Genomic DNA, 16,695 nt, shown 5'->3' with positions numbered 1-16,695 from the left:
TCACAAGCATCAGCCAACAGTTACAGTTAGTCACTCTCACCTTTTTGTTGAAAATCAAACACCTAAACAGGACCATGGACGCTTGTATTGACCACAGGCTCCTGAAAATGAGTTTGTATTTTTTCTTGAGTTTACAGACCATCTTAAAACTTTTTTGACAGTGTAATGTGTGCATTGTGTCACCACAGTAACTGATGAGCATTCCTCTAGAGGTACGTGTACAACACCCCCGGCATAACGTCACTACAAATATCAGTTGTTCCTGTAGGGAATGTGCTCCTGCGCATTTGACCCATCCATAACAAATGTCTCTGGACAACCTGTCAGGAGTAGGGAGTGACTGACGATCTAATCAGAGTTGCTTATTCGTAAGTGTGTTTCAAATGACGTTTCCTCCCAAATATTGTTAAGAACTAAAATTAAAACCTCTCTCACATTTGCCTGTTTACTGTGCAGAAGTCTGTGCAGTTTTTTAATTTTTTTACAGTTTCCAAGTTGCCATGTTTGCTTTGATATGAATGGATCAGGCTTTTCTCTGATTTGTTAATCCGCCTGTCAGTCTTTACGACTTCAGCGCTGTGGGAGATAAAACAACAACAACAACAACAACAAAAACAATCCAGATTTTATATTTTTGTAAAGTAGCGAAAATAAAACTTTGTGGCTGGCCAGGTGTGGACAACAGCACTGACCCATCTCCTGATTTTGATTTCCTGGAGGATCAACGTAAAGTGATAAAGTCTGTCTAAAAACCGGTGGAGTATTCTCCCAACCACTGTTACTATATTGTTTTAGATTGTTTTAGAGTGAGCCCGCAACTTGAATCCCCCTAAGCCATGTGAATGGAGGGACCCCCAGGTATCTCTCTTAGACCTGACTTCAGAGTGAGGCCAGTCGAGGGGAGGTCTTGTGAAGTTCATTTTTTGACTCTTTCCTTTGGAACCATCTCCCAGACTCATGTGTACTGTACAATGTAACTGCAATCTAACTGCTTCATTGATTGTTTTCAAAGTTTCTAGTCAGCCACAGAGGATTTGAGGTCTGACACTATATAGCGAGTATGGATGGAGCTTTGCGTCAAAAAGTGCAGTTGATGTAACTTTAGCTTGTACACAATTCCCTACAGTAAGGATATCGGCCCTACACTCCAATAATTTGATGTTTTGTGGGGTTGGTGGGGTTCATTTACTCTGCATACCCCTTTTCCCATCATGTATTAAAATATGCTGTAGTTCATCTCTTTTTAGCCTTAGTCGAAATTGGATACTCCGGTACTAGCACTAAGTAACTCCTATAAACTATAGAAACAATACAATTATTATTATTATTACCAAAGTATTGAATGTGAAGTCTTTCCATAGTATAAAGTATTATACATTTGTTAAGTTGTTGCATTAGGCACGTTTTTAATATTGATCTTGTGTAAAATTTCTTTGCACTTCTAGGAAATTTTTGGTTATTTTTTGGCTATATGATAACTGTGGACAGTTGAATTAATAACTTCCATGACTCATTACAGATGCAAACTAAGTACTAAAGTATTTCATTCTGCTATTTATATATTGCATCTCATGATTTTTTTTTTAACAATATTGTACATTTAGAATAGTTTTGTGCTCTAAGTTTGCTGGGGTCATTGTGTCAGTGGCATAAAATTGTTATATTATTATCGTTTATCGTTCATATTTACTTAAGCAATATAGATCGTACTTCAAAATTTGTTATCGTGACAGGCCTACATTATGTCACTATTATACATACACAATGGGATAAGCGATGTGAGAGAAGGATAACTAAAAGAATAAACATCATGATGCAAATTTAACCATTAAGTTAAGAAAAATGAGAATCACATTTGCTGGTGCATAAATCCAGGTTGCAGCAGGTACACAGCTGTGCTCGCGGTCACTGGTGCAGAGTGTCTGTTTTGTCTTTCTCTCAGATCCAAAGGTTTTCTTCACAGCCAGAGGCCAGCGGCACCACATTCCTGATTTCCAAGGCTCTGTTGGGCTGATGAGTCATCTCCCAGCCTTATTACAGGAGCAGCTCAGCCTCGCGCCGCTCCAATCTGCGCACACCTCATAATGGAACAAGAGGCCTATGCACAAGACACAGAAAGGCCACAAATTGATTGCAAACAGTCCTTGAGGATCAAATAGAGATATAATGATTTTAATGTTGCAATATGAAACAAATGTGTCCGTCTTTGATTCACACCAGGAATTTCAGCGGCCAGGTCAATGAAAAGGATTTAGATCCCTACAGGCACATAATGACAGAAATCACACTGCCAATGCACCAGTATTAAGTAGAGTGTTTCCATTGTTTTTTGCATTTGATCCATCTTTAAACCAGGATCAACCTCTGTATCTACGATAACCACAACTCACCCCTCTAACCTGGGTCTAAATCAGGAATACCTAGCTGGAGATTAGGGTTGTGCATATTTTCAACTGAAACTGTGAATACTTGCAAACCAACAAAGACACAGGGAGAACAATGAAACATGACATGAGAATCAAACCCAGAACTCTATGTGATGTGACACAAAATTTAAGGTGCAACAGTTTATTTTTTTTTTTTTATTTTTTTGTAAACTTTGTCACTGTCATGCAAATTGGGATATTAAAAAATCCACACGAACTCAGATGGCTAATAATCAAAATGTTATCTTATTCAATGATATTGCGTGATTTGCACAAAAATATGTCTCATCATAGCAACAACTTGCCAAACTGGCCAGTGCTATCTGAGCAAAGCCTCTCTCATGCAGTGCTCCAGTCGAACTCTTCAGTCCAAACAAAAGTAGACGCACTTTTAATGATGTCCTCTTCTCTGTGCTCTGCTGGATGCCAACACTTCACTACCACACTTATTATTTTAAGGCCGTGTGTTCATCTGCTTGTTTTGTCCTCCTGCCCTCTAGTGGACAGCTATCAGATAATGCACTTTTCAATGTAAGGCTCCATTGTGCAAGCATGTAATTATATACACATTAACGTTCACTGTTTGGGATTCATTTTTGATGCCTAGTTAAGTTTGCCTTGTTAAAATTTGAAAGTTAAGTGAAAGTTGTGGCAGTTTTTGTCGAAACAATCAATAAGATTATTAGTGATGTTTCATAGCTGTTGTTAATAGTTCATCAACGTTACCAGAGTAAAGTAACCAATCCACTATGTCCATTAAACTCTGATATCTCCCTTTTTCTTCATGATTAAACAGTGCAGGCTTGAGTTTAATGGCAAGGCTGACGATGAGTCAGCCAAGCTGCAGTTAGGGAGGGACACAGCAAAACGCAGCAAATAGAGACAGTGAAAGAATAGCATTAAGGATTTTGTGATACCCTCAAAAGAAAGATTTTACCTTAAATGACCGGCACCCTTTGGAAATTAAATGATGTACTGCGTTCATAATCCTATACTGACAAATACATGCATACAGTCAGAAAAAGAGGTGGAAGGTGGTAGAATATAGCCAACTATAGATCATTAGAAATAATATTTGGGTTTACATTTCAATTCAAAAATATGTAATTATCCAGATTAATATTTGTTGTAGTGCTGCAATATGGCCACCAAGTTATCCTTGGGCTATGGGTTAGTTTGTGTCACATTAATGATGGTGTAAAAAGTATAAAGAGTTATTAGTAGTACACCAAATATAGATATATATATTACATACCTATAGTATGTATGTAATAGTTTAAAGGTCTTATATTACACAAAACTGACTCTTGTGAGCTTTAAACCATATAAAGCTTTATAATGTTGTTACCTCATCAAAAACATATCTGGAGTTGTGTTTTGTTTCATTTCGCATGCTTGAGTAACATTTTCATTGTCATGAAGTGGTAGTTTTCAAGGTAAAAGCTACCTTTTTTACCTTTAGTTTGTAATTCCAAGGCTGAAATGACCCAAATGATTCTAGTGAAGGTGTGTAGCATTTAAAATACAGTGGAGCACTTCCTGTTTTACAATGATATCACAAGGAGGATCAGTGTTTTCTATTGAGAGAAAGACTCCAGGTACAGAATGTTTGTGATGAGGAAACAACATTATAACAGAGACTAAAAAACAGTGTAATCTAGGACCTTTGAATGTTTTACTCCATGGGCACAGTTGTCTATTCACAAATGATCTATATATAAACTAACATATCTCCGGTGTTTTCTGTATACATTACACTAAATATAATGTTAACTCCACCTTGATTTAATAGCTCTCTGAAAGCCCCTAATCAAAGTAAAGCTACTTTGGACAGTAAGGTATTTCCATTCATAACATTGCAGTTCTTCTCACCTGTAAAAATGCAAAATATATTTCGATAAATGTTGTTGATAAAAGGTATATTTGTTGCTGGTATATTTGAGGAATGAGAGACATTCTTCATCAGTGAGTCATGAAATAGGTTTATAAAGTTATTTGAAGAAGATTCAATAGTATAATCTTTTTACTTGAATGTCACAGCAGATTGTCATGAACTAATACAGTCGTGCACATCATCTGTCTAGACCCAGTGATTCATGTCTTCTTTGTGTTGAAAATTAGATTTATCAAAAACAAAACCAGCTTCTGTCTGAATGAGTGATGAGATCTTATCATCAGAGTTCATTGCAGTTAACCCTGTTATTTCCTTCTATCAATGACACAATATTGTAGGATTGTTTTCATTTGTATTAAGGCTATATTGACAATATATTGACAGGAGATGGAGGGCCGATTGAATTTGGTGTTTGAGTTTGACCACAGGACTTGAACCCCCCTATATCGGACAAATTGCTCTGTGAATGCGACACAGTTTGTTAATTTAAGAATTGATTTTTGTGTTTTGAGAGTGAGTTAAATCATCTCTCAAATGGAGGATTATGTCAGTTGTGATAAGATGTGAGAGTGTTTACAGGGAGCTTTGTAAACAGTGTAAAGAGGTATATTGTGTGTTGACATGAGCCCCGCATGAGTGACCACAGGGAGGGGAGCGTCTCTGGTCGAGGGGGCACTGCAGATAAGACCAGAACAGACCAAGGCTGAGGTGTCACAACCAGCTGTCAGACATCACTGGGTTAAGGGGCAACACTGTGGAGTGCAGGTGGGACTTTTAAACAATACTTTTTCAAAATAGTGGTGTGTAGTGTAGTAGATTGAAGTAAATGCACTTTAAGCTTCACAGAGTTTTATGTTGTTAAATGTGGAGCTCCTGTCTGCTGAATTGTGGTCAAATATAAATGTAGATTATAGCTAACTTAAAGGCCCTATATATGCAGAATTGACTCTTGTGAGCTTTTAGGCATGTTATAATGTTGTTAAAGTTTCAAAAACATACCCAGAGTTGTGTTGTGTTTCATTCGCATATGCTTGAGTAATCCTGTATTATTAGTCTGTCTACATCTCCAAAGTTCAAAATGCTCTGTTCCACCTTGTAATGTCATGAATCGGTAGTTTTTAAGTTAACAGCTACCTTTCACCTTTCGTTTAATAGAGATCGGAAATTTGAGGGCTGAAATTATCCAAATGATTCTAGTGAATGTATATGGAATTTAAAAATACAGTGAAGCACTTCCTGTATTACCACATGACATCACAAAGTGGAACAAAATGTTTTCTGTTATGGGGAGAAGAATTATGCAGGATTTGTATGTTAAACATGTGTGAATGAAAAAAAAAAAAAAACAACTCCAGGTATGTATTTGATGGGGAAACAACAATATAGCATAGAGAGAGAAGAGAGTAATATATGCTCTTTAAATTCAAAACCACATGTGGGTGGGCTTAACTTGTCTATGACAGTTACTGCTCTTGCTAAAAGTTTTCTTGTTTCCCTCGTTTGAACTCTGAAAATATATATTAAAGTATATCTATTATTATCTATAACAGTTAGACCTCCCTTTTTTATGCATTTGTGAGTGAATATGATGCAAACAGAACCCACATGTACCACTGTGTACCTACACCATTTTAAACAGCTCAAAGCCAGTGTTTGGCTGCTTGCTGCTCATTTTGAAGGTTGCTCTGCTCCTCTCTGTGCCTCTTGGAGCTCACAACTCCTTTATTAACAGCGTCTCATCAAACACACAAATGCCTGCAGGTCTGTGGGAAAGCCTGGCCTAACAAAGCACCACAGAGACGCAGTGACGCAGCGCTCCAGCCTCTGATGTCTCTCATGGAGGACATGGGCTGAGAAATTATTAATTAGTTTAGCTCAGAAGCAGTGCACTGGAGATACTGTCGGCTATACTTAGAGCTGTAAACTTCACAGTGAGACAACACGCTGCACGTGTCCTTGGCTTTCTGTTAAGTGGCAATCAGACAGGTGTTTTTATATAACTGTATTCAATGAAGATTTATTTGTTTGTGTGGGGCCGCTGTATAATAACTATTCTTCTAGTAGCCTTAATAAAACATGAACAAAGACTTAATTCATAATGAACAAATACTGCATTAAGTTAGTTGATCCAGGATTAGTAACTACTTTAAGGTGCACTATGTAACATTTCTGGTAGGGTCTTGTCTCCATGGAGATGTTATTGCTTTGCCTGAAATGATCTACTATTATTCTACTATAGAGACATGAAGAAGGTGGCACCACCAGACCAAAAGTGACTAGTCAGATCTGTGGGAAAGTGACCCTGCTCACAGTAAGAATGCACATATGAGTTGTTGTGTACTGTTGTTGTGTTCTTGGGCAAGACACTTCAGCCACATTTGTTCCTGTTTTGAAGTACTCGGGTGAATGAGATTATGTTTGTCAGAGCTGAACAAACAACTGTAATTATCAGAGTATTTGCATGCATGTGTTATAAATGTTCATAAACATTCACATGCGCTGATTTGAACTGTAGCTTTGTGTTCTAAATTTCAAATTTTCAATCACTTTTTATTTTAATTTCTCTCACCTCATAAAGAACTTTATTTGTAAAATGTGTATGAATTAAGGTGACATAAATTGTGTGATTCAGGGCTACAGGCAACTTCAGGAAGTATATGAAAAATAAAAAAGTCACAGTATGTAACTTTTTAGCCAAATAAAATACTTTTTTCCACTTACAGATCAACTTTTACTTATTTCACTACAAAAGTTTGTTTTGACTAGTTTAGACCAAAGGTGTTACTCATTCCATGTGAGATATTTCTGACTATTTGCTTTCAGTACATTTCTGTTTCCTTTTATTTTAACTTTCCTTGAAATGACACGTCAAATCTACCCTAAAACACAAAGACACCTCAGACGGTGCATTGTTTGATTTGTTCTATTGTTGTGACCGTTGTGCGTTATGAAAGAAACGGAAGACCTTCGAATGACATCACTCAAACAAACAAGCACATTATTTGTACAATAACAACACTTCAACCCACAAAAAGATGTTCAAATAATGCAAATACACCTTTGTATTGTACAGACATGAATGCCCAGAGCTGACTCAGTCCATAATGTCTCTATCAGATCAAGCTGCAATGACACATGCTTAGAAATAAATGCAAATGAAGCCAGACTGGAAGCTTCGGCAGCAGCGTAAATGCTATTATACAGTAACTGGTGAGCTATTAGCGGATGAATAATATCTAATTACGCACTTCAAACACATTTAATGCTCTTGATTAAACCCAATTGAATTAGGCCTGGCCCTTTATTGCCTCTTGCTTGTCACCAGACGCCCAACATTGGTGTACGCTCCACATACAGATCGCAGTCTCACGATGCATAGTAGCATGATTGTCTACACGTTTTCAGAGGGTGTGGTGACTCATATTGCGTTTGATATAGGGACTGAAATAGCAGGCAAATGGATGAGAATACTGAGCCTACCCTTGAGACTAAGCAGAAGAAAAAGGTAGAAAAGAACGAATGAAAGAAGTGACAGAAGGAGAAGAGAGGAGAGTACGAAGGTGTGCGTTGTATAAGCCATCGGTGAGTCACTCGCTCTGTTTGAATCTTGACAACGAATAGAAAATTGTTTGTTTTCTCTCACTAGGGAGTGGGTTAACTCTGCAAGGACAAAAAAGGAAGTAGGCCGATTTGGGAAACAAACAAGGATTGTTTTATGTAACACATGTCAGGGTCGACGTGCTGTGACATTACGCACAAAATGAACTCACACTAGGTCAGGAGCCATAATGAAAATACTACTCTAACAACAATAGAGTGAGCAACCTACATTTACTTCCAATGCCATTAGCAACAATTACATGATCTTCGTTGATTTCTTTCATATGAGTCCGTGAATATTTGGAGTCTCATAAGGATGCACATGTCGTCTCACAGCAAGAGGATTCTGGGTTAGATTCTTCTCCCTTTGAAGTCGCCTTTGAGTGTTCAGGTGCACTCCATCCAAAAGCAAGCACATTAGACTATACTCTAGATAGGTTCTCAAGACCATGAACCATGATGTGGTTATGGGTCTCCAGGCGTTGCCATTCAGCTTGTCATATATGTACAATATGCAACTTTTTCTGGTGCAGGGTTTGGCACTTGTCTCTGTGGAAATGTTACTGCTTTGCCTGGGTTGTTCCACTGTAGGGCATTAAATGTATCAGTATTCAATTACAAGTGTTTTACTGGGGGAAAATACCTCCACAGAGCTGACTTTATTACAATACTATTACACTCAAAACTGTAAGATATTCACCTATACAAGCAAGTGGCATGCCCTCCACCAGAAAAGTTACATAGTGCACTAGGGGTGTAAAAATATCCAACTCCCTCGGTACGATATTTTCATGATATACGTCTCACGGTACAATATTTACTTAATTTTTATTTTGTGGGGGCTAAAAAAAACTGTGAATATGCTGTTTTTTTCCTCTTAAAATGCCTTGACAATCTAAAGAACTAAGACTTAAAAGTGCTTAGAACTGTTATTTCTTCATGTAGTCACTGTAATGGAGCAAAGGATTATGGTCTGTGTACATAACTGTCTTTTTTCTATTGCTGCACCATAACTCTTAATTTAAGTAAAGAGACTTGTAATTCGATATATTGTGATGGTCCACGATATTATTGTGAAAAGTTTGATGATAAGATATCATGATATTTCGGTTATAGTTACATCCCTATGGTGCACCTTTAAATAGCATCTTTCAGACAAATGAATGAAATATGCGATTTCCACTTTCTGACTGCCAATGTAGCACTTAGTCGACACTTTTCAGCCACTTTTCAGTCACTTCCCAAAATGAAACCAGCAGGACCTTCTTCGTGCTCTGTCTATGGGAGAAGCAGTTTCACAATGAGACACAGATATGACTGTCTATCAGCAGGGCCCAGATTGAGAGGCTGAGAATTAATCTGACAGAGAGCTTTCAGGGACGCTCATGTATGCACTGTGTCGGCAACTTTCCATTATCGATTTGATAGCTGTACGGAGAAAGTCTTTGGTACTGTGAAGGTACTCAGAGGTGCAAACTTGTGCGAAAGAATACTGCTGAAAACTGAACTACGGGTATAAATTTAAATAAATGAATAAAACTGATTGAGAAACTAAGAATTTGAAATAGAAATAATATGTCAGGTTAACATAATTGGAAATTACTTAAGTAGGTACATGATTACATTACAGTACATTATGGTTTTCAGATGGGGGGGTTGTGTAACTTCTGAGGTGGAGGGTCTACTACTCCATAGAGATGTTTTTTCTTTGCCTGGAATGTTGCACAGTAGGGCATTAAACAGATCACCCTTGCATTTATTCAATTATAGGTGTTTTATAGCTCAAACAGAAAATGTGAGTTCTTACCATGTGCAGGCTCGCTTTTCTATAAATCTGACTGTTTACCTCCCTCTGTTGTGATTACCAAATTTATTCCCACACTGTGGAATAATCAAGGGAAAACGGTAATATCTCCATGGAGACAAGCAGGTTACAGAGTCTCCACCTGAAAAATTATACAGTGAATTTTTAAACGTTTATGTCTTGCATTCATTATTTATTCCACTACAGGTGTTTTATTGCTGAGAAATACCTTGAAAAACATGTTTGCATTCTTACTATGAGTGGTCTTGCCTCTCCACAGATCTTACCTGTAACTTCGACTTGGCACGTCCCCTGCTTTGTGGAGCTATGATGCCAATTTGTGGAACATAGCAGTGAAGGCAATAGCATGTTGCCTCCACCACAAAACAACTCTGGGTCATATTTCATTTAGCTAAAGGGCAGTAGATTAAACTCTGTGTAATGTTTTATTGCACTTTTTATATCAGTACCCAAACAAAGCACATTCTGTTAATCTGACAGGAAGTCGTTTGTCACCAACAATAGTGAACAGTGTGCTGATGTTAGCTGTCTCTGCTACACCGAGAAGGCTGGAGGCAAATGCATCACAACGATCACTTATCCTGATGACAACATCAAAGTGGGTCATACAAGTGCAGTGTGTGGACAGGCATTTTTCAGTTTTAAAGGTCCTCTATTAAACAAAATAGACTCTTGTGAGCTTTAAGTCATGTTATAATGTTGTTACCTCTTTATACACATACCTGGAGGTGTATTTTGTTTCATTCACACATGTCTGAGTGATGTAGTGGTAGTTTTTTTTTTTTTTTAGTAGAGATTGTCAACTCCAGGGCTGAAATCATCCACATGATTCTGATGATGGTTTTAAAGACAATGTTCTTGTACAACCACATCACAAGGTGGAACAGTGTTTTCTGTTTGAGAGAAGAGCACATCCTATTAAGTATGCACGGTGTGTATGTTAAACATGTGTTAATGAAACAAAACACAACTCCAGATATGTTTTTGATGAGGAAATAACATTAGGATTATAACAAAGATTAGAAAAGCGTAATATAGGCCCGTGAAAGCGTGATATCAGGTCATCATTCAAGAAAAATAACAATGATGTGTTTGAATCTTACTACATCTTTTATTAAAATCTTTTATTATTTTTATATTCAATCAAAGACTTTAAAGAACAAAAGTAAAGAACAGTATGTCCCCTTAGCTGGTAAGGACTGCCTCACCTTTTATTATAGGAACTGTTCACTTTAGTAGTACTAGTCTCCACTCAGAGCCAGAACAATGTGACCTTAATCATTTAAATATAAAAATCATAAAATACAGTGGATTACAACGGCTCTATGCACATCCAGCAGAGTGAGTAGTACCTGTGAGTCATGTTTTGTTCATAAAACCCAAATGAATGGGTTTCTTTCTAACTCCACCACAAAGAGAAAGATGAATACAGTTCAAGTGAAGACAGCAAGAACAATTTTAGACAAGAACAAAATTAATTTTAAGGTTAAAAGTTTTATGTATTTGTCTCTCAGGAGAAAAATTTCCAGCTTAGCTGTAAATTATTGTATTGAAGTGTGTTACAGTTATTGACAGTTATTAACAGCCCTTTACCACAGAAAGACGAGGCAGCTAGAAGCTCACAGTTCAACTGGCTAATCACACCAAGATCAAGATCAAAACCTTGATTGGTTGGTATAGCTATATATGAAAATGTTCTGGTAGCAGACAGAGGTTTAGACTGTGCTCTGACATCTGATGATAATTTCAGATAGAGCGCAGGGGGACTATATAACACTGCTTTAGCGACAAATGTCCAATCTTATGATCTGATCCATAGTTCATTATGTGTTAAGGATTGGCTTCACAATCTTGCAATATTAATGAAATGGCTAAAAGTAACACTGTGGTTTAAGCAGCCGAATGATCCTGGGAGCTATGTTGTCTGGGGCTTCAGGCTCCTGGTAGGGTCACCTATGGCAAACACGTCCTAGGTGACGGGTCAGAATAATAGCTGTTCAGAAGCCCTTCATGACAAGTTCACAAACAAGGCCAGTTACGTCGCCTGGAGCCAGACCTGAGGTGGGTGCTCAGTGACGTGCGTCTAGTGACTAGGCACAGCCCAAAGGAGCAATGTGGGACCGTCCCCTGTGGACCCACCACCTACAGGAATATCAGTAAGGGGCAGGTGCAGAGAGGTCTGGGCGGCAGTAGAAGATGGGTGTCGCATTGAACACATCTCTGAACATGGAAACTGACTCTGGGGACATGGAATGGAAATAAAGCTGGGGGAAAAACAGCCTGAGCTGGTGCAGGAGGTTGAATGCTACTGACTAGAGAGAGTCTGCCTCAGCTCCATGCACAACTTAGGCTCTGGAACCCAACTCCTTGTGGGAGGGTGGACTGTCCACTTCTCTGCCTCCTCAGAGAGAGGCAGTGGACTGCTGTGGGTCTACTGCAGCTTGTGTGGGGTTGGGAGGAGTTCATGGAGGCCATGCAGGAGGACTATCAGTTCATTTCAAATAAATTCTGGCAATCTGTCCAATGCCTCAGGAGGGAAAAGCAGCTTCATCAACACTATGCGGGACTGAGGATGTTGTCGGACAGTGGGAAAAATACTTTGAGCATCTCTCACCATCACATCTTCTGAGGAGGAAGCACAGACTGCGGATTTTGGGGTAGACTCATCCATCACCCTGGTTCAAGAGGTACTGTCAAGGACAGTAGACCAGGGTGGTGGTCCTTCTGTTTAAGAAGGGGGACTGAAAGGTGTGCTCCAACTACAGGGAAATTACATTTCTCAGCCTCCCCGGTAAAGTCTATTATTTCATGGTAGAATAATACGGGCCAACAGAACCTCGGATTCAGGAGGAGCAGTGTGGTTTCCGTCCTGGTCACAGAACACTGGACCAGCTCTATACTCTCCATCGGGTGCTCGAGGGCTCATGGGAGTTTGCCTATCCAGTCCACATGTGCTTTGTGGATGCGATGAAGTATGGAAAACTATGTTGACTTTGTGCTAGTTTTTGTTTCATGTGGATATAGGCTACCCAGTTATTACATTATTATTAATCATAAACCAGGTAAAAAACAAACAAACTGCAATGCAACAGTAAAATTCTACCACAGGATTCTGTCCTGTCCTCCAGTTCAAATTTAAATTACAGGTTTTCTTGAATGTCGATTAAAAACAACTTCACCCTGATGTGAAAGGAGTTCACTGAGAGCAGGTGGCAGGATGTATGAAAGTTCACTATGGCTTGTGCTGAATACACTCGCTCATGGTCTCTATACTGTCTCTTTATGTTGTATTTTCCCTTCAAAGGATTTCATGCTCAACTCATTTAAAGGTCTTTTATTGAAAAATAGCTAATATTGTGAATGTTGTTTAGAAATTATGATAAATTACAGTATCTGGATTATCTTTTCAGGAAAAAAGAACAAATTAAAAAAGTGTATGTTGTAAACTTCCAAATGAGATTATAGTTCTACACTTTTTGCATTTTTCATTTCACAGTTGTCCGATGCTTTAACACGTTTATATTTGATTAACATAATATTAACATAATATTGGGATACTCACACACATACACACATACACACACACACATATATACACAGTATATATGCAAATATTATTTTTTGTCAAAAGAAGTGGGCAATCATTTATTTTGTTTTGTTGTTATTGTTTAGCTGTATTTTGCAACTCCAATGGCAAAAAGTCACACCCTTAAAGCCCCCTGAAAACACAGCAGTGATGTCTCAAGGTTATTCATAATACAGTCTGCACAAAATGACAAGTGCCTTATTTACCTTGAGCTGCTTATTTCAGTGGTTAATTTCACAACCGTCTCTGCTGCTCTGGACTTCAAACTCTGCCTTGTCCCTGTCGCGTGCGGTCATCAGACAAAAGGCGTTTTATTACAGTCTGGAAATGACTAATTCTGAGCAGAAGAAGCTGATCATTGTGACCGCGGATTCTGCTATGAAGATATACAGTGGCATCTAGCGTTACGGTCACCCTATCCCTTCAGCACTAATAACTGTCCAAGCTCCAGTATTGAGCCGGACTCACGACTGGCCTTTTCCATTGAGTGTCAGGGCTGTGGAGGGGACAGCACACAAACACCACAGTGACTAATACTTCTCACATCTACAGTAGAAGCATCTGGGGAAAAATTAAAAAGAGTAACACGACCTCCACAGAAAGACGAGAGGTGAAGGCAGGCCCATGTCAAAACATATAAGAAAACACATACACAAAGGTGGGTGGTGTATAGCCAAAGATTACACTAAGAGTATCGTTACTTCAAAATATTATTACTCAAGCAGCAGTGCAAAGTGTTGGCCCAAGAAATTACTTACATGAGAGTAAAAAAGTATTTTGGGAAACTACAACTCAAGTCAGTACCCTAACTGTCTAACTGTCTGGACATAACTTCTAATGAATTACAATCACTACAATTAATAATGTGTGAACTAAAACTTTCTAAATTATATCATAAAGTAAAATGTAAAATATATAAAATAAAATGTAAAATGTGTTACAGGACTGAAATACAGCACATCATAATGTCTGTTACGTGATAATGCCTTAACATGAAGAATTTTAACATTGTTTGCCTTTTTACTTTGAACAGTAAACCTTTGTGATGAACCTGAAATAGTGAAATTAAATGTATTGTCTGTTACGGAGTACATGGTACATGGTGCCCTCCACAGGGACTCACAGATCAAGAGTCTGCAGCACTGAGAAAGTCTAACCACTGTGGGGTACTGTTTCCCTTCTGAACATACTCCATTCATTTGGCCAGGAAAAGTAATTAAATTATGAAACAACTTCTGCAAGTAAAATAATATAAATATGATAGTAAATATAGCCACACAAGGACATTCGATAGAGCACAAAATCATCATAGTCTTCATAGTTTATATGGACTTCATCTGGTATTGTTACACTTAGTGTTACACACAAATGCCATAATAATTACTATACAAATGTGTGTACAAAAATAGGGTGTAAGGAAAAAAAAAAAAAAGGCCACACACTGCCTGTTGCTCTCCATTTTCTGTGAAGTAATAACTAGGGCTGGGTACCTTTTTTGGCATACTTAGTTTTATACCTTGTTTTATATTACATGCTTCAGCATCTATTTCTGAATTAATCAGTCTACAAAAACAGAACAACAATGTTTGTATTCTATTTAATACTGGGGAAGCAGATGAATTATATGCCCTTAGGCAAGACACTTCACCTAGTTTAGTATAAATGTGGTGTGTGCATGAGTGATCGGTCAGTGAGTTATTGGTAGTGAAGTGCGTGCAGTTGAGAGTGTTCTGACTCTCTATGTACTTGTGCGTTTGTATCGATCAGCTGATGCTTTGTGATGTGAAAGAGTGTGGAGACTGTTTCACTCTAATCTATCGCACACACTTGTTTTTAAGTACTAAGATTGTCAGTGTAGTTTAACTTCTGGGTAATATCATAGAGGAAAATAAATCTTGTGAATAATGGGGTCCCGTGGGCATGGTTCACCACTGACAACAGCTATCCAAAGTTCTGCAGTGCTGCACCCCCCTTATCGAGCCAAACATCCCAATGGGGCTCCAAATAATAATTCATACTCATTATAAACTATGTTACCTCTTGGATTTAAATATTAATAATGCTTGCATACAGGTTATATATACAGGCTTGGTCTTCTGCTTATAACTGACAGACACACCAGCAAAATAATCTAACTGACCTGAAGGGGACAGAGGCACTACTGTCTTCCCTCATTTTCACAAAAGATCCGTGATGAATGGGACACAGGGGCCTATGATGTCCGATACCCCACGCACCCCATCTTGAGTGGCGGTTTGTAATCTAACTCCTGCTCCCCTGGTCCCCATATGCGCTGCAGCTGCATTGTATAGTCCATAAACTGAATGTACATTATACCACGCCCTGAGCACCTTGAGTCTGTCAGCTTGGCTGCTCTTTCACCTCTGCTCCACTGATCATTACAGACGGTTGAGGTCTCAAACTGCCAGGTGCAATAAAGTGTTAGTAATGTGTGAAGAGGAATTTAATTATGTTAACATATCCAGAGCTCAAGTGATTGACAGAGATGTGGACTGACTAAATAATTTACACGTGTCAAAGTTTTTCACATGTCAAAACATCTTCACAAGAGCAAAACACTATAGAAGGATAATGAAGAGGAAAACAACATGCAAATATTTAAAGGCATTTCTCCTAGGACCAACCACCTGCTTGTTATTGCTTTGTTTGGAATGTCCGTCAATATGGCATTAAACTAACTTCTTTTCATGGTGACAAGCAGGTGACACCACCTGTTCAGGTTACGGGTCAGATGTATTGCGAGGTAAGCCTGCTCACAGTGAGAATGTTTTTCAATTTATTTTTAGCATTACTTTTATCTGAATAAATGCAAGAGTGATATGTTTAATGCCATACTAGAAAAACATTCTGCACAAAGCAGAAGCATCTACATGGAGACAGTCAGGTGCTAACGACCCACCAGAAAGGTTACATATAGAGCCTTTCACTTAAAATTGGATTGTCTGTATTTCTGTTTGTTATTGCAGATGGCTTAAGACCAGAAGTGGGTGGAGTAGCAAAAAAATTTACTCAAATAAGAGAAACGGTTTAGTTGCAGTACAAAAGTGTCCCACTTCTGTGTCCTGCAGCATCACAGCAGCGTCCAAACTGAGCCAGGTGGACACAACAGGAAATGCCTCACTCTCACTCTGCTCTGGTGCTGTGGCTGGTGATGAAACAGGACATTCCCTTAGAGTATTTCCTCTGGAAGGTCTTCTGCCTCATTTGCTGCCACATTTGAAGAAGAAGAAGTAAAAAGCAGCATGGTGTAAAAAGTGTGTAGAATCTCAAGGATCCTAGCTCCTTAGCCTCTTGCACGGTCTCCGGGTATTTGGGAAAAACAAACTTATATTTCACACAGTTC

Source organism: Boleophthalmus pectinirostris, unplaced genomic scaffold, assembly GCF_026225935.1.
Source record: "Boleophthalmus pectinirostris isolate CB_2022bp ecotype Guang Dong unplaced genomic scaffold, ASM2622593v1 HiC_scaffold_19, whole genome shotgun sequence".
In the NCBI taxonomy this organism is placed as follows: Eukaryota; Metazoa; Chordata; class Actinopteri; order Gobiiformes; family Gobiidae; genus Boleophthalmus; species Boleophthalmus pectinirostris.
This window is presented reverse-complemented; position numbering follows the sequence as displayed.